General features: G+C 34.2%; 1 protein-coding gene across 15 annotated transcripts in view; it reads left to right on the top strand.

The window, feature by feature from the left end:
• Sin1 (SAPK-interacting protein 1) overlaps nt 1–22,418 on the top strand; it is a 323,009-nt gene that overhangs the window by 47,713 nt on the left and 252,878 nt on the right. For 5 of the 15 annotated variants that reach the window (XM_085806726.1, XM_085806721.1, XM_085806723.1 and 2 more), the window contains one exon: nt 16,729–16,792. The exons of the other annotated variants lie outside the window; for them this stretch is intronic. The gene's annotated coding sequence lies outside the window, so the exon portion shown is untranslated. The remainder of the gene's footprint in view (nt 1–16,728; nt 16,793–22,418) is intronic. 15 annotated transcript variants of the gene reach the window in all.

The raw sequence follows: 22,418 nt of genomic DNA, 5'->3' as shown, positions 1-22,418 counted from the left end.
AGTGGCGCCCATTTTGCACACAAGTCAGTTCGAAGGAGGTTGGATTACTTCCTTCCTTTGGCAGAGGTAAGTATGCATTCATGTGCAAAATTAAGAGAATTTGCACATTATATCGAATTTATGAGAAACTAATTAGGCAGAATTTAATGAAATATGGTATGAATATAGATTTTTAACAGAGAAAGAGTCATTTTAGGTGCGCATGGTCATCATTAAAGTTCATAGTGCAGAGATGTCCAAAATCCACGTTATGATATCGAACTGAAAATGAGTCTGATATGGGGTATCGTCTCTCAAGAGAGACAAATCGCGTAGTGTGATGGCATCCTGGATACGAGACAGTCGGTACCGCTTCTGCAGCAGGACAGTTTTCAACTCCTAGATGGTTCTCAGAAAGGAATGTCCTTTCAAGAACGTATCAGACATGCTGAATAAAGTTCATGAAATCTGGCTGGCCAAATCAAACGACGAATATCCTCACTTTCCAGATAATCGTTGATCAGCTGAGCCGTATGACGATTATTGTCGTCCATTAACAGGAACCCAAGACCAAGTGCGCCACTGCAAAATGGAACATAGGGCTGTAACAACTCTTGTCTAAACCTTATAGTAGTCAAGGAGCCTTTGTCAAACACATGAAGGGTGTGCTGCCGCCCAACATAATACCTGCCCAAACAATTACACTTCCACAACCGTAAGGATCGTTTTCCCGGATGAAGGAGGGATGGTATCGCGTTCTGGACTGTCCAGATACAGGTACGCCGAGAATCAGTGTCCAGGTTGAATCTTGATTCGTCTGATAAAAAACACGATGCTCCACAGAAATCTGGTTCAATGTGCATGTTGCCAATCTGCATGGTAAACGGGCTCTCTGTGCTGCAGTAACCGGGACGCAAACATTGGGTCTTCTGTCAGAAAGTCCTATCTAATGAAGCCTTCGGGCAACTGTAGACCGTGAAACTCGGGGTGACAACGGCAGCATACAGCTCACGTGAGAGCCGGTGAAGCTGTAGCGCCGAGCTGAAAGTGCCAAATAGCGGTCCTCTTTCGTCGTTTTGGATCTTGGTCGACCTTGTCCATGTCTTCTCTAAATGGATCCAGTGTCCTGAAACTTTCTGCAAATTGCAGAGGACACTGGAGTTACATTGAGCTCATTAGCTACCTACGTTTTTGATTGGTTTGCCTCCAATCTTTCGACAATTCTCCGTCTCATTCTATCATTCGTACGTCCATGGCTACTAATTTTATCTGATGCCTTAAAAAATTTACCCAGCTCTTGCGAGAAAAACGGAGAATGTCGAAAAGGAGTACGATCACGCAAATCGTCGAAAACCCCTTGTGCGCTTACATTCCCTCCATAGTTTCGCAAACACGCTTTCGTATTCGACTCTGAATATTTGCATAATTTTTCGTTGGCATAATTACTACCTTGGTTCAATACTTTTCGTAAAAATAAACATAATTTGCATATTCTGTTAATTTTCGCCCGAGTGTATATAGTATACGTGTTTGTATGGGCACACCACTCTTATTAAAAAGGATTCATTCACACACAAAACGCCCATTACGTAAAATGTAATTACGTACGGACAGCTCAAAAAAGAAATTATAATTAATCATTAAATAAAATAAGCTCATGGTTAGGGCATCAAGGATAGTGGGTATCATAAAAAAAGACGCCCGGGGGCTCAAGAAAGGGTACAGCACAAAAATTTCCGACTGCCAGTTTTACCATGGAATATATGGGGCAGCTAAAAAAAAACCAAGAGAAGAAATGGGAAGGGGAAAAATGACGTAAATATATGCTGGCGCCATAATCTTTTAATTGCCTCTAAAATCCGGCGCTGCGTGGCCAACACGGTCACCCGATTTATTCCATATAGAATACGTAGATATGATTGTTAGAAAGTTGGACTATTCTTGAGAAGCGATGCAAGTCTGGAGTACCTAGCTTACCTCTAACGAAAAATAATCATTCCGGATCTATCACTTAGAAGTAAAATACGGTGCTGAAAGGTAGACAGTCCTTTCTTAGAATGTTAGGTCTATGATAAAAAGTGCATGGAAATCTAGCAAATTGGGTCATGGATCTACACAGTTATGAAAGCCGTTTAAAAGTTAAAATAATAAGCCGTGTCAGAAAAAAAAACAGACTTAGTTTCATACGTAGATATACAGATACGCACTAGTAAACATTGCTTTTCATAGAAGCCAGTATGCTTGTCCAGCTGTATATAAAGAAGAAGTCAGCGTCAAGTTGATAAGCCATGTCGTGACGGTTTGCTGAATAATCTCATTGGTTGTGAATTATTTACCAATCAAGTTCTTCAAAGGTTCAAAACAAGAAAATCACTGGATGCGTAGTTTAGGCTATAGGGAGGAGGATCCAGTATCTTCCAAAGGAAGCTCTTAACAAATCATGTGTAATGGGGGCCTGCCTGCGATTAGTCGTTGTTATACAACAACATGACGCCTTTTGAGAAAAGTTCTGGTCTTTTCTGCGAAATACATTATGCAACCGGTCCAGTGTGTCACAGCAATTTGCAGCATTTATTGTCGGTTCTCTAGTAAGAAAATCAACCATCAGCACGCATGGTGATTCACAAAAGGCCGTTTCCGTAACTTCCTTTCCGAGTGGGGTTCCGTTAAATGTCCTGGATGGGAGTGGTATTGGTTGTTTCTTTAACAGAGCTTCTTGCGTCACCTCAGGTGTCATATAATGTTCCCTTTTTTTTATTCTTGTAACAAACAGTGTAGTGCATTTTTATCGTTATTGCATCAAGTGCATAAGAGATAGTCGCACTCTCGTTGTTTCTTGATCGTATGGAAATTACTTAGACGCTCAACTTTATTGCGTTTTCCAGTAGTCTATTTGCTCATGAACGATCATATCCATAATGCTTCCTGAGATTTGGACTCCCATGCCAATTTCACTAAGTCAAATGCGACGATCCTATAAAATCCAAGCTTCAATAAGGCAAACATGGTGAAATATGGCGAACATAATTGTCCATATGGTTCGAAACACACTCAGTGCACCCAAACCAAACTTGTTTACGTGACATTAGCATCGTACAAGCTGGCAATGACTTGGTATACTTGGTAGATCGAATACTTAGCGAACGAGAAGCACAAAGAGAATTTGGATTATTAACTAAAGCAAGAAGTTTTTTATGGCTGTGAAAAAGCCTTCAGGAAATCCAAAATGCTAACTTTTGATGTTTTTTGAATGATTTTTGCGGCGGAGAGTTCGGAAGTGTAGTTGTTCTGACCAGGCATAAAGCACAGTAGCTTATAAATCTCTTCTCCCTTTACTAGGACTCTTGGACATTAAGTGGTTAGGTTAAGATATTTGTTACAGCAAATCAGTCAAGGGCTTTTTGAATTATTCGGAATACCTTCGAAGAGGACTTTCTGGACCAACTAGCTCATTCAACATTATACTTGAGAAAAATGTCATGAAATCAGTTCATTAATCGCGAGGAACTGAAAACTGCCAAACTGCAGTCAAAGCTAGAATGGATTGTGTGACTTGTCATTGTGGTATTTATTGAACTATTGTAACCTTCTACAAGTAATATGTATTTCAATGGCCTTTTTAACATCTGGTATTCAAGGACGTTGCTTGACATAGGCGGATAGTTCTCATGTGCTTTAAAGAAACTGAATCCATTTGGGCCTTTGTGAGTCAGAACATCAAAAGAAAGGCAATTCAAAGAAAATAATTGAAATTTCTTAATTTGCTAAGTAACACATGGTATTCGAAAGGTCATCAGGATTATTCGTAAGAAACGCCAATCCCCTGTAGAATTTAAAAAACAACTTTGATCTTTATTTTTTTATGTGAAAATTCTAAATAATAATAAAGAAAATCATTTTATGAAAAATAAATTTTCCAGCAATTCTGACTATGGAAACTTACTTATGTGTTTCGTTCCGCATCAATAATCATTTAATGTAATAATAATTAATAATTTGTAATAAATAATTAATCTATAATGCTATATAATTTATTATGTTTACTGGGAAAATATTATTAAAATTTGTCATGCTGAAGAAAAATTCTTTTAGAACGTCCATCAGCGTCCACCTTGTAAAAATGGCTCAGTACTATTTAGTTAAACTCTTTCAGTTTTGGATCTTTTTATACGGATAAAAAGTTTTATTATTAGTTATTATTAATTTATTATTAGTTAGCATATTAACAAGTTCCTTAAGTTTTAGAAATTAGGATGTCCTCACACGTGCCATCATCAGGTCTCAAGATTAAACTACCGAGTGTGGAAGCCAGCTTAAAAGCCCCTGTATAGTTATTGGTCTCTTTGAGAATTAAGTCGTATTTACGTGTTGTATTTTATCCTGAATGCGAGGTATTAGCTGCCTCAAATTGAACTGTGGAACAGATTTGCGAATTAAAAAAAAAAAAATTCGAGGACTTTGGTCAAAGTTGCAATGCTTCATGCATAAATAAGAGCTATTAAATTTAATATATTTCCAGGAAACAGAACACATGAATTCCTAGTTTTTAATTCTTTCTCCTTTATCTATTTTCAAATGAACTTATTATTCCCTTTTATTATGTTCTGAATAAAAATGCGTTAAGTTATTAATATCTCTCTTAATGAGTTAAATGTACTGGTGTTATGTATTTAACGTAACTTCATACATTTTAACATTTTCTCCCGCTTTCTCGGTGGCGAAAAAAGGCGCGTAATTAAATTTTTCGGTCGTGCGCATTAAATTAAGCGTGAAGTTGCATTTCTTATATTACTGTTTTTACACTTTTATTTTAAATTGGTCGAAAGAACTTTGTTGTGTATATTGCTATAAGTTTTCAGTTATGAAATATACTGCATATTACTTAATTTTCTTTCGCACTTTTTAATACATGTGGCGTATTTTTTGCGCTATTCATAATAATAGCATTACTTTAATTTCCGTATATAACCCATTTCTGAGGTGTTTTGTTTAGCGACTGGAAAAAGAATATTCTAAATAGTTTGAAAGTTCAGTAAGCTTGAAAGTAACAATATTATCTTTATATTCGTATATATATATATAAAGAAGAATGTCTGTTTGTGTGTTTGTTCGCGATTAACTCAATCATTACTATAGCAATCATCACCAAACTTTCTACAATTCTTTTCTGGGTCCTGGAAAAGATCGATCTTCATTTTCTTTTAAAAAAAGGCTGAGATGAGAGATATTAATTAAAAACTCTAAACTAAAAAAAAACTAAACTTAGTGGCGTAAAAGCCCTAATGGGTCAGGCCCTGCAGTGCCTGAAATCTGCTTTCTTGACCGTGGTCCCTGGGGTGCGTTCAGAGCATATGCTTACTGTGTAAGCATATGCTCTGAACAAGTGGTCGGTCAGCTTGTTGCAGGGCCCCCAGTGTTTAGTCGCCAAGCGAACTTGAAACTTTATACTAGTAATTAAAAACTCTAAAAACGCTAATTTTTGCCCTCATTTTTCCTAGTGGCAACAGTTTCGCACACTGGAGATAAAACATCTGCTTTATTTCGAAAAGTTTTGCCACTGCTCACTTTCAAATCGTAAAGTTTGTTATTAAAAAAATCTCTTAAGTTTTACAAGGAAATAAAAATAGCATTTTCAAATATTAAATATATTATTCCCGGTTCCAAATATTCGTGCGAAGCCATTTCGACCGTTTCCATCGTCGTACGACTTGAGGCGGAGTTTATTACCGTCGAGTTGACGCATAATCAGCCGAGATATTAATTAAAAACTCTGAAACACTAATTTTTGCACTCATTTTTCCGAGTGGCAACAGTCTCGCGCGTTGGAGATAAAAAGGCTTTATTTCGAAAAGTGTTGCTACTGCTTGCTTTCAGATCGTTTGTTAATAAAAAATTTGTAAGTTTTACGAAATCTATATAGTATATAAAGAAGAATGTGTGTGTCTGTTTGTTCGCGTTACTGGTTTCTGATCAATTTTTTTGCCACATTTAATCGACTAAAATTGAATATAGGTGAAATATTGGAAGGAGCTTGAGCTTTACGAACATTTGATTAGATTAAATAATTAAAAACTGTGTGCCATTGTTGCTGATATACTGAGAGATAATTAGTTTATTTTTTCTATGGAATTTTTTTTTTTTTTTTTTAAATGTGGGTGCATATTGTACCAGACTAAAAAATGTATGACTATGAGTCGTATTTTTTGCAGCGTTACTAGAAAAGGATTATAGCGTTATCATATTGTTAGATATATTACTTTCAATTTAACTTAACTGACATCGGGTACTTCGCTAGTATAATGATAAAACTTAATTAAATCATCTTTGTTAATCTTTCAGTTTTGGCTTATAAAATGACGAATGAAAACGAATGAAACTTGGACGAATGAAAATTTATAAAAACTGTTGGAAGAAAATATACAAGAAAATTAGTAAACTAAAATAAATAAAATATAATTGCGCGTTTGCTTACAGTTAGCATGGTTAATAAAGCATGGTCTCTAGGAAAAACTTTGTTATTCTTTAAACTGATATAAAATTGAATAAGAGCTTGGCGCACGTTGTAAAAGGCAGAAGAGGAATATTTATACAACATGTATTTTCTCACATATAGCATGGAATTATATATTTTAGCAATATACAGAATTAATAACTTGCATAGAATTAAATTGAAATTAACAAAATCATACTTTTTTTCCACAAAAGATGATTTTATTTGGCAGTAGATTTATCTTGGAAAAGAATAGTTTCAGTATAATCTAGAAAAGTATTCTTTAATTATTTTAAAGAAGTTTTAATTCTTTATTTTAATATAAAAGGATAAAATCAAGTACAAGTAAATTGAATAATAGAACTCTAGATAATGGCTGGTAACTGAACCCTTGACAAGTTGAAATATAATTAAAAAATAAATTAATTTTGTGGTTGTTGAAAATTTTTTTCTTTACGAATATTGCTTGTGTATATAGTTATTTTTATAAATGCATAAAATAATTGCTTTATGATTAGACTTCTGTTTAAATTTATTTATTTATTTATTTATTTTTGTGTGTGTGTGTGTGCATTTTCTTCTTTGGGATCATATCTACCACGAAAAAAAGGGATTGGGTGTTTTAATTGTTTTTTTTTCACCGTAATATTTCACACCTATTTTATTTATGTAGTGGGACGTACTTGACAATTCTAGCTACGCACCTATAAAATAACCTTTTGAGAATACTTCGTCTCTCCTCCGCGTTCTAATTTTAGCATTATTGAAAATGCCGCTGACTTTATTTAATAAAATATATATTTGTGATTGTCCGTGTATTACACAGTAGTTAACTATTCTAACTAAGTTTAGTATGCGAAATCGTATAAGATGAGTTTGCATTGCTAATCATTTAAACAGCATTTACTGTATTGTAAAATAGCTTCGTCTTGTGAAGTTTTGAAGACTGAGCTTCTTTTTCCTGGCAACGGGAACATTACTTCTTCAGTGTTGAAGCCAGTAGAATAGTTTTTGATAATTTGTACCTAACGGATTTGCTCGCGTATCCCCCCCCCTTTTTTATAAATTTTATCACCCGAAAATAAAGAGGGGAAAGTTATACGAATAATTTAATTTATGAAGGATTCAGTTCTAGCAAGAACATAACAGATGAAAAATAGTAATGAATAAACTGTAGTTTATGCCAGTTCGTGTTTGCTTTGTTTGGTCGTTTCTTGTATTAGGCTGGCACCATAAAGTTTAACAGGTAGAAGAGAAAGGTTTGGCGTCACTTTCACCATTAGTTTGCAAACGATATCATATCTACTAGCTACCCGCAGCAGTCCGTAGAAAGAAACATTTCCTAAAATTTTTGTTTTCGGTGTATCTGATTGTTTGACTTATGAGAAAGCCAGTTCTTTGGAGAATCGTATAAGGGTCAACTTTAAGCGAAGCATTTTCAGCTCAGTTTCGAAAAGTCACACGTAGCTTATCGGTTTCAACGAAACATATTTGGTCTAGGAATCCTGTAATGGTAGGAGAAGCAGAGCCTGGTTTCTGAGAAAAGTTTCTTTAGCCTCACGTGTCGTTAGATGTAATAATCCCATTGGTAAGTCGACAACAATCACTACGTGGACGAATGCATTTTAAAATTTAGCAAACTCTTTCTCTGAACGCAATGAAGAAGGAGGAAGTTACATAAATATTTTTTAGAACCTAGCTTTAAAACGTTTTGGAGGGAATAAGTTAGGAAATACTGTAAATATTACAACTCGAGAAATTTCTCCTTTAATTTAGGATTTTTCCTTCGTGCTGGTTCCTCTTTTATAAAATTTCTTCTGCAGCATCCAGGATTTCGATATTTTGTTTTCTTTCACCCACTGCTTTTTCCTTTCATACTAAAATTTTATTTTTTGATAATCTTTAAAAATTTTGAAATATACATTAAAGATTTATGAAATTCGCCTCTGTATTTTGCTAATTTTTCAGTACAAGTAGGGTCTGCTTACTGAAAAAAGGATTCCTGCTCTTCGGGGTTACTGGTGATCTTCTGCATGATTTTTAAAACCTGTTTTTTTAAGTTTAAAATTTTCATCGGTATCATTATGTTCAGGGCTGATTTAGTACAGAAATGTCGTCGTATCTACATTATTATTATTTATGTGTTCCGCCCTGAGGCACTACACGGAAGGGAGGGATGCTTTCGTGGAGATTTTCTAAGGGGAACTGGCTCATATTAACACGTTACGCATGGGGAAAACCACGAAAACCCCCATGCAGCCAGCCCGTTCGCGGGATTCGAATCTCGAACCGAACTACTAGTGTTCAGTAACTTTACCGCTTGGCCGCTGGTGAGCCTATATGTACATTATCAGGGTGTTTTCTACCAATAGCTGTTGAATACCTTCATTAATCGTATCATCAAAGTATACATTTCATATAGGTGTTCAGTTATCTTATCGATTCCGATGCCGAATGGGATAGCTTAAAATAACTTGTCCATGGCGCTGAGGAACCAGCATTATCAAACGTCCCTTTTGAAAGGGTTATTAGTTATAAAGTGAATGCTACAGGGGCAGTACTTCTTAACCCTTTTATTTCCTTACTCCCTTTTCACCATTGCTCATCCTCTCCTCGTTTCGAAAACTCGAAAACTGCATGTATAAATTCATTTAAATTTAGATTACTTTTTAGCTTGTTTTATAAATTAAACAACAAAAAGCACAGAAAATATTGATGAACGCCGAAACTTGAATAAAAGTTGTGTTTTATACTCATAAAACTATAGCTAAGTACTTAACAGATAAATGAAAGGCTGACCGTATCCGCACTTTGAAGCTATGAAATCCCCCTCCCCCAGTTGAGAACCTCTGCTACAGAGAATCCGAGAGATTTTCGCAGTTCTGTAGCTGTGTTAGAGCGTATGCATTTTTTGATATACCCATTTTGCTAAAACGATGACCTGTTCTGCTACTTGTCCACACTTGAGTGTTTAAATTTATGTACTCAAATAGAGAATTTTGGATTGTATGCAAAAACATATATGTTTATCACTTGGTCAATATTTTTAGGTATATCTTTTTATTTAAATGAATGCCGTAATTCCTTAAGAATAGAAAAGTGCACGTAAAAAGTACTTATGTACTAAATCAAATTTACAGTTAATATAAAAATTTTCTGGTCTTGATTTTCCTGTTGTGCCTGTTTTATTTATAAAGCGTGTCTTACAATGTTTCTCATTTTATTCGCAGTTTGGGGCATGTTAAGCGCTTCACCTCGGTCCCCCCTTTAAGCACTCAATCTAATTTAGATGCCTTCTGTTTCCTTCCCCCATCCCTCTTTCTGATAAACGTTGTTCATTTTGTATTTAAGAGAAGTACATCACTTCGAAGAGCAACAAAAAAGTTTACTTGAAAAAAAGTGTCTTTGTGTAAAAAGCTTCGCGGAATTCAAAATAAGATCTGTTCATTCAGAGTCTTTTATCTTGAAAAGTGCAAATGAGTTGCCACGTATGACAAAGCGATTATTCAGCCAATGGGAAAGTAATCCTCACGGACCTACCGACTTCATCCCCTTCTTCAAGCTCACCCCCCAACATGTTTTAAGATGCTGCGAATTCTTTCTGCCTCTAATCTAATTAGTAGTGGAAACGAAAACATTAAAAAAAAGTCGCACAAAAATTCAGAGTAACGTTCCTAGTGGCGGGAAGGAAGGGAGGCTGGAAAAAGCCCGTAGCAACTTAACAGCAATAAGCTGGAGTTTGAAACAAAGACTGGGGAACAGCTTTTCCCCATTCACCGGGGCTCCGCACAAATAGCAAAATAATGATCTACAATAAAAACCGGTGTGAATATGCAAATCGCGAGAGCTCAATATTTTGCATTTAATTACACCTGAGCCGGTAATTAGCAGTGGGCACGTGCTCCTCTCGTGCCGGTAATTAGCTAATTAGCGGCAGTTCAAAAGTAATTAGACGCACACACCCTAAATTACTTCCAAAAAGTCCGAATTTCTAATCAGCTTCATTAGAAAAACGGAAAGAGCTGTCCCCTCTTTTACCCCCATCTTCCACTTTTCCCATTAATTCGAAGAGCAAAAGCGAAGGTATGTTCCGACTTTGATTACAGAAGTTAAACTAGTTTTCTTCAAAGAGGCAGAAAACGCGCACGTCGTGATTAAAATAAGTTCCCCTCTCTCTTTCTGAAATTTTTTATATCCCCATATCCCTCCACATGTTGTCGAATCCTTTCCTTTAGAAGAAAGCTGAAAACTGCCTGATAGCTTTCGTTAATGAGAGCTTTAGTTTTAATGGAAAAGGCAGAACCCGTCGAATTTCTTCTGCACATCTGAGAAATCCTTTTTGAAAAGTAGGCGACCGCTGAAAACAGTCTCCTGCACATACACACCCTCTTCGTGGTGGCTCATTTTTTCCTTCCGCCATCTTCGGCAACATATCTCTTCTGCATCACCGCTGTGAAGGAAATCTAATTATCCCTAATTCGCAGCGATGGAAAAGTGCTTTTCGGCTATTACGTTCCGATCATTAGCTGAACGCCAAAGTAAATAAATGTAACTAATAAAGGAATTATTGTTAATTCGGATTCTTGTTTTGTGAGGGCCCCAGATCTGGGTTATTATCGGGACCCAGAATTTTGCTTGCACACACACACGTGCTTTTCTTTTCTATCTTTCTTTTCTTTTTATTTCTGCTAATTGTTTATCAAGTTAGTTGCACTCTGACTTCTCTAATTCTTTCTAATTTGATTTTGAAGTGCGTACTCTCCAAGTTTACCGCAGATGCTTTGCGAAATCGAAAATCGTTTCATTTTCTGGAAAAGATTTTTCTTTAGAAATGAAGCTAATTGTTTTCGCGTGGTTGCGCAGTTTGTTCGATTTCTAGTTTTGCTATTTTGTCCTCAACAAACTGTTCGCTTTGCTATTAAGCTAGCTATCCGTCCTTTAGCGTAATTTATATACCACTTAGAATTTTTAAGCTTTTATGAAACGTATATGCTTATGTTGCTTTAAGCAGGTTAAAGTGATAGTCTTTTTGTCTGAATAATTTTTGACAGGGAAGAAACAGCTAATATACAAACTGGCTCTTTAAATCCTAACTTGGATTGTTTATAAATAAAGTTATCAAATATGCAAAGTTTTGTAGTTTACATTTTTGGTATCACTCAGTAAAATATTTTACATACCGTGAGATTTCTAGAAAAAGCATATGTTTCTATTCATTGGAACGAAAGCGGAAGTAAATTAGTCATGAAATGAAATTTCTGGTAAAAATTATCATTTTATTTTCGTAATCGCCTTATAAAATGTTCAATAATCATGCAGACAGTTTTTGCATACCACAGGCTATCTTGCAATAGCCATGTAATTATCAGTACATGTGTATTTAAAAATAATATGGAGTATCGGGGAAAAAATTTAGAACTGGTGATTTTTCACAGAAGAACAGCAAACACATTCTTTTCATAAAACTTAGTATTTATGTCATAAACTTATTGTTAAAATTCTGCATGTATTGTGTTACATATTTATGTTATTATTTAAATTATACCTATTGTTTCGTTTTTGAGTGGAATGTCTTTGGATATTCATGTCCAAAATTTCGTTTAATTTAATCAGGACGTCAACTCTATAAATTTTCCAGTTCCATATAGGATAATGTTGTCTGTGAAATGTGGCAGGCAGTTTTCCGAAGCAGAATATTTTTGCCTTATTCATAATCATACTGGACCAGCACGAGAAATCATACCATGGAAGGCGATTGGATGTGAGTCCTAAACATGATACTGCATATAATACCCAGGACTCTGATTCGTGAGCATTATGTTATAGACGTGTTTAAACCTGTGGTTGTCCCCTACCTTCACGGGCAGCCTAAAATTATCTACTAATAGAATCATCACAACCACATACTGCACGTAACGTCCAATACTTCCTTGATATGCAACCGTTTCGACTTTGCCTTAGCCACCGCATTCACAAGATTTCCCCCCCCCCAATCCAATTCACTTGGTCTGCAGTATCATATACACTGGCACGACAGAGACCGCTAGCAGGTACAATAGCTGGCAACAATTTGCAATTACTTGGATCGCAGTATCCGAATAGGTGTAGTAAAAATATCTTCGACTGTATGCTTTGCCGTATAGCAGAGGTTATTGCTATTGATGGCCATATTGAATACTGATCATAGCAAATTCCGTTCTGTTTGTATAACATACTGAAAATTTTAATGATTTCACCTTTGGATTATAAAAACAAATCTGTAAAATAAACTTTTTTGTCACCTTTTTTACCTTGTTACTGGCACGTAATGTAATGCCCAGTCGTGTCTTTATCTGACTTTCCTAGTAAATTGGACACTGAATAGATAAAATATTAGAAACAGAAGTTATTGCAAATACATATTGGTAACTGGTGAATAGTGTGAAAGAAATCCGAATGAAACATAAGCTTCAAAAAGACAAACTTCAACGAACTTCTGAAAGTGTATCGCAGGCATTTGTATCAAGCGTTTCTAGAGAATGTAGCTTCATTATGCTAGATATACCACTAAAGCACTTGAGTAACAGATCAAGCAGTTGATGACCTCCCACGCTCTGCATGAGACTTAAGTTTTGGGCGTTGACGATCCAGGCAGTAACAGACTCCATAAAAGGTCGATGATGGTATAAATCACATTCTGACTCAGTATTAATGTTCCATGGAATATCAGTGAGCTGACGGGCTATCACTTGCTGCAGATCTACAGAAGCCAAAATCTTATTTGCTCTGGGACAACACAAACTGGTGTGGTCGCGCAAAGTTATATATATAACCTGATGAATCTTGTCTTCTATAACACTAGGGTGGGAGATGGATATGAATGTGATTTTGATAACATGGGATATAGATTTAGGTTGCCAAATTCAATTTTTCAAGTCTCTGGTAGCTATGTGATAGTGTGGAAAACTTTTGAAGAAGACGTATTAGGTGCGCTAATATGTCTGAAGAAGGTCTTAAAAACGCTGGTCATGGCTTCTATACATACGCAAGAAAATAACTTATTTCAGCAACGTGAAGTGGTATCTTATTTAGACACAACAATTCAGCTCTGGTGTGAAGAACTCTCTCTCATCAGAGTTCCAGACCATTCTCCGTCTTCCAAAGCATCCGTATTTAAGCCGAACAAATTCTTTTTTTGAGAGATAATGTAGTATCCTTTAAACTACTGGACGAAAGGGACAGGGAAAAGATTGTACAAGATTTGCTAACAAAAGTCTCTCAATTCCGGTAGATTACGGGGCATCAGCATCAATTCGCAAACTCTGAGCTGTCGCTCTTTGACATTCCAGATATAGTTAGTTAGTAGTAGTACCATTCGATGAATTAGAAGGTCAGGAACATGAAGTGAACATGGAATGTTTATTTAGTCTGCAACTGTCATCGTGTGCTAAAGTACCATAAGTAGAAATTTGAGATTCAAACTAGCATAGTTGGAGAATGCACAAGTTGGTCTATTTAAGCTGGCTCGATATTTTTAATGGCGGTCGGCAAACAAAATGTCTAAAGCCGGTTTAAATCCCTGGCAAAGCTGAGCGATACGACATAAATTTCAGTCGACGTTTCCAAAAGCTTAAACTCTAAAACATTCAAAACCTTCTGCTTAAATATTCAACTAACTAATCTGCATCTTAGTGAGTACGGAAAAGAGAAGTGATAGTAAAAGTTTAGGTTATAAAAGTAGTCAATGTACGTAAAATAAGTGAAAATTCTCCTCAGACAAGTAGGCTTCATATGTTTTACTTTAAGTAGCTGACCAGTTTCCCATGTAATAATTTTTTTTAAGGCATGCTTCGTTTTTATTCCGTTATATCTATATTATCTGTTAGGTTATGTAGTTTATAATAATTCCATATTTCAATAACAAAAGCTTTAAACGGAAACTGATAGTCGAAATAATGAGTCACATGCGCATTCAGTCGAGGAAAACTATAGTTTAAATAAAAGATTCAAAACTAGATTATGCTTTGTCATATGCTTTGGATACTAATAAAGATTTAAATCTAGAAGATTATTTACAGTGGCTTTCTGTTATCGTTAAATGTCTGACTAAAATCTTAAACTACATGGTTAAGAAAAACAGCTTCTGTTCCATTAAACTATAGTTTAAATAAAAGATTCAAAACTAGATTATGCTTTGGATACTAATAAAGATTTAAATCTAGAAGATTATTTACAGTGGCTTTCTGTTATCGTTAAATGTCTGACTAAAATCTTAAACTACATGGTTAAGAAAAACAGCTTCTGTTCCAAATGACGGAATTTCAAATGGTGCCTGAATATAAAGACATTCTTTTGGGATTTTGTAGCAATACGAGTGTCAATATAAGAAAATGCCCGAGAAATTAAGTGGGGGAGAATTATGGAATTCGTTTGCCATGGCCGGTTTAAATGACATCACTACTGTATTATTGATGATAATGAAAATCATGAAAGATCTTTATCTAAATCAGAAATTTTTACGTAATAATATAAAATTAAATTACCGAATCCTGAAATACAAATAAACTTCCGAAGTCTGATTTTGTAGAACTATATTTTGAATTAACAAGATAAAATTCTCTATATTCACAATAGATCTATTAAAGTTTTGTGTTGGTTTTTGCATCTGTATTCTGTTTCGAGTACTGTGAGGCAGTGGTCTCAAACTGGTGGCTCTCGAAGCAATTGCATGTGTCTTGTGAAGACATTTCAGTTACGTACTTGTTGCAAAAATGTCAAGACTTTAGTTATTTGATACATTATTTCCATTTCTATTAAAAATGACCAGAAAATTTATAAGTGGAGCTAATTAATTTATATAAATCTTATTAAAAATTTTTCTAAGACACGGGTTTGATAACATTTATTCGTACTATACAAAAAATCAATAAGCTGTTACAAATATTTGCGCTAAGAATAATAGCTTTGTTTGGAAATATGTGCATAACTCTTTCCCCCCCCCTCACAGTTGAAGATCCCGATTGACGAATGAGCATCTAGAATTCGTGAATAAAATATGTTTTATTAATTTCTTTTCAAGGCTTTATCCGAATCGAAACGCCATCAAGTGTCGAACTGTTGTAAGAGATACACATGTTTATGTAATTATTTACATACGAACATATGTATTTTTATTGATTGTTGTTATTTATTGTAAGGATGTGTCCCGCTTGGTAAATTTTCTCTAAAAACTTGAAAGATTTCATAATTTTTTAACTTTTAGTATTTTTAACTTTTAGTATAAATTAAAGCAAGTTATTTAATGATCAATTAAACATGTAAGAATTAGTTTAAAGAAATGTGAGCCAAAGAAATCACTATTTAGCTTATTATGTCAGTACGTTTGAATTACAAAGTGGAACCAAGAGGTATCTTACACGAAAAAAAACTTGTTATTTTTACTTCCTTGTATGAAGTAAAAGAAGTATTGTAATCGCGAAAACTTTCGGATGTCATATTTCAACGAAAATAATCATTTCAACCGCTCTGGAAATCTGAACGATGTTTTTGCTTGATATCTCTACGTATGGGCAGAATAAAGGACTTTTTTTGCGAAAAAGAATTGTAAATTGGATTTAAAGTGGATTCAGAACAGATTTTTTTTTTTTTGACATCTTTACGTACTAAACTTACGTACGCATGTATGTATCTCGCATAACTCAAGAACAAATAGCCGTAGAATGTTGAAATTTTGTATATGGGACTACCGAACATGTAATTGTGCAACAATAATCCTTTTTTTTTTTTTTTTTTGTTGCAATCGGCTACACCAGTCTTATTTATATTTATTTGTTAAATTTATTTATTATTATAACTTGGTAAATTGTTCATTTTTCGCTTTTTAATTTATTGAATATGTGGTTTTTATTTTCCGGTTAAGGTTTTTATGCCTTTAGTTAATCTGCATGCAATAGTTTTAGAATTATCAACAATTTAAGAGTTTAAGTGGCGAGTTAAGCCCAACGAACCGCCATTTGTTTACATTTGAAACTCAGCAGAATAGTGAATTAAGTCAATTTGTGCACCTTCAATGTCTTTTTGCCGAGTGGGATCAAAAGCAAACGTTGAGTTTTTGTGCACCGAAAACTCTGCCTTCTTGCCCGCTGGCCAAATTGCTTGTTTTTATGTAGAAATTTTAATTGCATAAATTGCTTTTTAAACTATTTTAGCTGTATTTGTTTTATGTTTTTCTGCATTTTACAATTTTTAATGAAAATATTTTTGGTTTTTGTGTATTTTAGCTTTGCCGCGAAGGTAGAACTGAATTAATTGAATGAGAAATTTATCTCTAATGAAAACGAAGGGGTAAGTTTAAATGAAATGCAGTAAAAAATGTGTATAGTTTAATAGGCCATACAAGGAAGTCATATGGTGTCCACATCAGATTTTTTTCAGATAGAAAAAAATATAAATCTGAATTCCCTTTGCGATGTTATTATTATTGTTTATGCATGTTTTGATAAATATTCAGTAAAGCAAAAATTAAAATTTCCTTAAAATATTTTTTATTACGTTATTCACGTTTTGGCTGAAAAAGAAGTCTGGCCTATTAGCTGTTTCCAGATCGTGTATTCGTCCTGCATGCAATTTTGAGTTTGAGACCACTGATATATAGCTTCGTGTACTCGCTTTTTCATCTGCTATTATGATCGAATTTCTGTCTGTTGAAAACTTTATATCATAATTATCAATTTTATATCATACCCATTTTAGACTGCTTCCTGGTTGAGAAGGAGTGATGGGGACTAGAACGAGTTTTCCCCCCTTTCTTTGTAATGAAAATGTCTTAATGGATTCCAGAATTTATACTCAATTAATGTAATAATTAGTCACATTAATTTATCTTATTGGTGATCAAACTGTAATTTAACTTAATATATATGAAAAAAATATAAAATCTCGTGAACTCAAATGAGGAACGAAAGCTTAGCGTATCTGCATATTCCCCTGATCTCTCTGACGCTCTGTGTGTCTTAACATGTTTCGTACTAATACTCTCATCCCTTTTTTCAATTAAAGCCCATTTCGCGAGAAACTTCTTTAAATTGGAGACGCTTCTGAGGATGAACTCATTGCATCTGCCAAGGTGCGAAAAAAGGGGAAAAAAAAAGTAACATGAAATTCCTAAATATCATTAGCTTCATGAATGACTCTATCCCTCCCATTTCGATGAAAAACCATTAAAGGGCGAAAATCGCTCGGAATTCTACTGGGAGGTTGGATAAAAAAAATTCCAAATTGAAATAAGTCGAAAGCGGGAAAAGTATGACAAATGACATTCAGCATCTGTCTTCTGGCGGGTTTCTATCTTGCTTGTCACCAACGCCATACGCGTGTATATCGTTCTTTGGTGATTCTATAGTTTCTGTAGTATTGTTGTTAGTATGTTGCAGGTCACGCCCATCTGCCATGACAAGCCCCTTGATCATCGTTGGAATGGAAGAGCTGTGAATGAATCATTGACTGGGAAAGCCATAAAAATGGTAGCACTGCACATGAAATTTCTGGGCAAAATCGTTGACAGATATATAAGACTAGTTACTGCACATAAATGACAGTCTGTAAAATAGCAAAGCAAGTGCAAATTTTATCTTAAATCGTATGAAACGTCTGCAGATTTGTGGAAGATAGATGTTAAAATCTGTTAATTAACTTAATCTTTTCGAAACTACGTTTACAGAATTTCTAAAATTATGGATATGCAGTCAGTACCGGTTAATCGAGATGAGTCGTGACAGTAAAGCCTTTTTCCGAGAAAAGTCTAATTTAGCCAAAATTCTATTCTGTTCTAAAATTTTACAAAATATTAAAACTCAATCAAAATTTCAAAAACCTATAGATTGTGTAGTCACTTGCATTATATACCAAGGAGAAGCAAAGCCAATTTTTTAACAGTTATACATCTGTCCTTATCCGGCCTTTATTTTCGCAACCATTAATCACAGACGTATACTTCGAATTACAAAAATGTTTTAAACGATGCAAAGATTCGTGTTTTTGGCATTTATACGTTTAAAGAAATAAATTTTTCTGAAATTTACGAAATCTAACTTTTTATACCTACATTAATATTTAGGAAAGTTTTTTTTTACTGGTTTTAAAAAGTAAAACACAAAACGTTTGGCTCTCATAAGACAAAACTGACCGAGATGTTTGATGTAGAAATTGGGAATCGTGTTCAGGGGCCGTATATAAATTGAAAAGCGAAATGTTAGCATTTGTACGCAACTAAAAAATCGTTTAAAATAAAAGATTTCTGATACAAAGATCTTACTTGGGGAACATTTCTATGCAGAGTGTTGTGAAAAACACTGATCAATATTTTTTCCCCAAAAAGGAGATCTTATTACAGATTCTTGTAGATATCTTGTTCTCGAAAAATCCTGGCATGCTTTAGTACTGCACATAGGCCAACTCGTAATATTATTTATATTTATTAAAAGTGAAAAATATATGTATTTTAATGAATTTTTTATGATTACCAGATCATGAATCTATAGTAATAAATCTTAACGAAAATATTAATAGCCTATTTATGTCTTCCAAAACTACACTGTTACAAAAATTGTACTATAGATCTGTGTTCTCAAACTGGAGATCTGCGGGGGCCCGTGAATTCATTTTCTGCAAATTAATTAGCATTATTGTGACAAGAATTTGAAGGGAAATCATTTTCTGCAAATTAATTAGCATTATTGTGACAAGAATTTGAAGGGAAATCATTTTCTGCAAATTAATTAGCATTATGGTGACAAGAATTTGAAGGGAAAAAATTAAGATTTAATTCATTGGAGTCCAGTTTTACATTATTTTGATTATAAAAACGAACGTGAGTAACTCCCTGAAAATATACAAATGGATCTAATTAATTTATATTATGATATAAATCTTATTCAGATTTGAAGGTGCAAATTTGATTAACTATGATTACTATTCCTCAAAAGATGAATATTCTAAGGAGTGTTTGCAATAAGAATAATCGCTGTGTTTGGGATTTCATTTATATGTGAACAATACGAAAAGAACCAGACAGCTGATGTGATGTTTGTGATGAAGATACTTTCTAGTAATGTGCACCGAAGATTACAAACTTAATGAAAATCGAAACGCCATGAGCTGTTGTAGCATAAAACAGAGAAGATTATTATTATTCACACACAAGTCTTATTTTTCTTTTGTCTGCGTCATAAAAAATTTGATTAAAAAATCTGATGTGTACATCACAGGATTTCTTGTACGGAATATTAAATTATACGCATATTTTCCTGCATTTCATTTAAACTTATCGAATTGAATTAAATCTACTTCGTGGATAGCGCATAAATTACAATAGAATAAATGCGCTTTTTAAAATTCACTATATTTATTTACCATAGTGATACTCTGGCGCTGGGTTCACTTAACAGCGTTACATCTCATTCATTTTGTAACTCAGAATGGGGGGGGGGAACTGAAAAATGATCTAATCTTTGTCACATGTTTTATTCAGATACTATAATAAATCTAAAACGATGTATAAATTTTTTTTTAATAGACGATTCACTATTTCTCGTTTAATTAATTCAGTTCTCACTTCACAACAACGCAAAAATACATAAAAACTCAAAATATCTATAATAAAAATTACGAAATAAATCTGAAACACTTATTTCCTTTCGTATTCTGTCGACGTTCGTAAAATCACAAGTAGTGAGGCATGCCAAAGTAGGATTTACGCGATACTAATTTATTGTTGAAGGTACTAAACATATGTAGCTCTTGCACTTTTCTAGTATATATAGACTTTTCTGATATATTTATTTTCATTAAATCTATTTCATCATATACATCATATACATTTTTCTATTTTCATGTACAAATATGTATGCGTTTTGTATTGCGTATGCAAATAAGAAGGGTTATATAGCATTACTCCCTGTAGTACACGATACTAATATTTTGTAAAATGTATTATGCAGATATTTTACATTCATAGTGATTCAAAAGTATCTAAAGACAGGTAGAGATGACCGAAGTAAGGAGATTTTATAACGGAATGTGTGTGCGGAAAAGGAGGTTGTCAACAGTAAAGAGCGCTGTTGACTGGAAGGTAAAAGCATTCCGCTGGCGTAAATCGTACTTCACTATGCTAATTTCGAGTGGTGTGCATCGCTACACGAATGTGGAGTTCGCAGATATGCATTTTGTCTCTGAGGTTGCAATTATTTTATTAATATGGCTTCAGTGAGGCTAAAACGGAGCAGGTACTCAAAGAAGGTACAGAAATTTATTCCCGAGTATCCCCTTTAAGCAACCATCCGCAAGCTCATAAATAAAATGCATGTTGGCGACCTCCGCTTTCGTATAGTGATCCATACTATTGGAAATCCGCGCGAGGAAGTACGATTTACGCAAGCAGAAATGTTTTTATCTGCAGCTCAAGAGCACCTTGTACCACCTCTCAGCGCAGTTTCTTTATACTTATTTCGTTATAAAATATACTTATTTCGATCCCCCAATTTAGCATTTTTTCAGATTTTTCTTAATCATTCTGAATATTACGGTAGGGTGGAGCTTGATATGATCGTGGTTAATGTTGTCATTCGAATATTGTGATCAACAATTCGGTTAATATAATCAAAGCATTATAGAATATTTTTTTTAATTGGAGTGAAATCTTCACATATGTTCAAGATAAATTACAAGAATTAGGAATTCTTGTAATTTATCTTGAAGTCAATCGCCAAACAGCTTTGTTTCGATTTTAATCAATCATTTAAAATAAAAGCATTATATATATATATATATATATATATAAAAAAAAAAAAAAAAAAAAAAAAAAAAAAAAAAAAAAAAAAACTTAGTTTGACACAGATTTTGAGAGCAGTCAGCCATAGGTCCTTCTTCCGGAGGAAAAAGGAATTCTTCTTTCCCCTTTCCCTGGGAAGAATCCATGAAAAAATCCACTAAGATTGCTTTTTTTGCCTAATTTTAAAATTTTGCATTGAGTATGTTCTCTTTCAGCGAGGAGATGCTCTTCAGGTATTTAGATTATGGGTTCAGTATCGGTCAAATAATTTCCAGAAACATTACGAATAGCAATAAATGAACTTTTGTGTTAAAGACATTGTGAACAGTTGATAAGCAAATTCTTGTTTTTTTTCCTAATTAAAATATTGTGAAAATTTATTTATACTATGTTTCTGGTTATATTTATGTTAAGTTAGTTTGTAGGGTTTATATTTATTTTAACTAACATTTATTTTAAGTTTAAGCTATCTTTTCTGTCAAGCCTTTACTTTCCCCTGGAGTTGCCAATGCCAGAGTATGTAAATTTTAGTAGAACGTGCAGAGTATTCAAATTTTTAGAAGTAATTTGAGTTAAATAGAAGGGAAACGAGATTTGTAAGTGTGTGCTTCTTGATTCACGAGCGTGGAGGTTGCTTGGTAGAAGTTTAAGAACCGCGCGTTTCGGCCTGTGTGCCTACTTCGGCAGTTAGTTGAATTCTTTCAACCTCTTAATCAGAAAGTTTGCTGAATCTCAGCTGTATCATAGAACGCGGTTAAGATAGTAACAATTATAGAGCCTCGTAGATAGTGACTTCGTTAGTTATGCATCCTGTTATTTATTTTTAATTGTACTTTTCTATTTTTTGTTACACCGCCGGGCCGGCGTAGTTTGTGAGCGTCAAGTGAACGCAACTGTAAGTTCTAAAGTGAAATAAAAAGGGATTAAACCCTTCTTACGAGTTTGTGTAAATTCCAGTTCATAGCAGTCACTACTACTGTTGCGGACAAGTTGGGGCCACGCAACATCACAAGTTAAATTCCATTGTTATTTTTAATGCATTTTTTTCAAATTGTTTAATATTATCATTTGGTTTAATGTTATCAAAATAGTCTTTGACATACTTTATCACATTTAGCGGTACTTGTATATCCACTTTCCTCT

Source organism: Stegodyphus dumicola, chromosome 12 (genome assembly GCF_044657685.1).
Source record: "Stegodyphus dumicola isolate Sdum_Otavi_A_Nest chromosome 12, ASM4465768v1".
Classification (NCBI taxonomy): domain Eukaryota; kingdom Metazoa; phylum Arthropoda; class Arachnida; order Araneae; family Eresidae; genus Stegodyphus; species Stegodyphus dumicola.
Note: the sequence above shows the minus strand (reverse complement) of the source record. Positions and strands in the feature narration are given on the sequence as shown.